The following is a 1,595-nucleotide window of genomic DNA, read 5'->3' as shown; positions in this document are numbered from 1 at the left end:
ACTCTGCATATAAGTTAAATAAGCAGGGTGACAATATACAGCCTTGACGTACTCCTTTTCCTATTTGGAACCAGTCTGTTGTTCCATGTCCAATTCTAACTGTTGCTTCCTGGCCTGCATATAGGTTTCTCAAGAAGTAGGTCAGGTGGTCGGGTATTCCCATCTCTTTCAGAATTTTCCACAGTTTATTGTGATCCACACAGTCAAAGGCTTTGGCATAGTCAATAAAGCAGAAATAGATGTTTTTCTGGAACTCCCTTGCTTTTTCGATGATCCAGCAGATGTTGGCAATTTGATCTCTGGTTCCTCTGCCTTTTCTAAATCCAGCTTGAACATCTGGAAGTTCACATATTGCTGAAGCCTGGCTTGGAGAATTTTGAGCATTACTTTACTAGCGTGTGAGATGAGTGCAATTGTGCAGTAGTTTGAGCATTCTCTGGCATTGCCTTTCTTTGGGATTGGAATGAAAACTGACCTTTTCCAGTCCTGTGGCCACTGCTGAGTTTTCCAAATTTGCTGGCATATTGAGTGCACCACTTTCACAGTGTCATCTTTCAGGATTTGAAATAGCCCAGCTGGAATTCCATCACCTCCACTAGCTTTGTTTGTAGTGATGCTTTCTAAGGCCCACTTGACTTCACATTCCAGGATGTCTGGCTCTAGGTGAGTGATCACACCATCATGATTATCTGAGTTGTGAAGATCTTTTTTGTACAGTTCTTCTGTGTATTCTTTCCACCTCTTCCTAATATCTTCTGCTTTTGTTAGGTCCATACCATTTCTATCCTTTATAAAGCCCATCTTTGCATAAAATGTTCCCTTTGTATCTCTAATTTTCTTGAAGAGATCTCTAGTCTTTCCCATTCTATTGTTTTCCTCCATTTCTTTGCATTGATCCCTGAGAAAGGCTTTCTTATCTCTCCTTGCTATTCTTTGGAACTCTGCATTCAAATGGGCATATCTTTCCTTTTCTCCATTCCTTTTTGCTTCCTGTCTTTTTACAGCTATTTGTAAGGCCTCCCCAGACAGCCATTTTGCTTTTTTGCATTTCTTTTTCTTGGGGATGGTCTTGATCCCTGTTTCCTGTACAATATCATGAACCTCCATCCATCGTTCTTCAGGCACTCTGTCTATCAGATCTAGTTCTTTAAATCTATTTCTCACTTCCACTGTATAGTCATAAGGGATTTGATTTAGGTCATACCTGAATGGTCTAGTGGTTTTCTCCCCTTTCCTCAATGTCAGTCTGAATTTGGCAATAAGGAGTTCATGATCCGAGCCACAGTCAGCTCCCAGTCTTTGCTGACTGTATAGAGCTTGTCCATCTTTTTCTGCAAAGAATATAATCAGTCTGATTTCGGTGTTGACCATCTGATGATGTCCATGTGTAGAATCTTCTTTTGTGTTGTTGGAAGAGGGTATTTGCTATGACCAGTGCATTCTCTTGACAAAACTCTATTTACCTTTGCCCTGCTTCTTTCTGTACTCCAAAGCCAAATTTGCCCATTACTCCAGGTGTTTCTTGACTTCCTACTTTTGTATTCCAGTCCCCTATAATGAAAAGGACATTTTTGGGGGGTGTTAGTTCCAGAAGG

This window comes from Bison bison, unplaced genomic scaffold, assembly GCF_000754665.1.
Source record: "Bison bison bison isolate TAMUID 2011002044 unplaced genomic scaffold, Bison_UMD1.0 scf7180017864381, whole genome shotgun sequence".
NCBI lineage: Eukaryota > Metazoa > Chordata > Mammalia > Artiodactyla > Bovidae > Bison > Bison bison.
The sequence above is the reverse complement of the archived record's forward strand: the minus strand, read 5'-3'. Positions refer to the sequence as shown.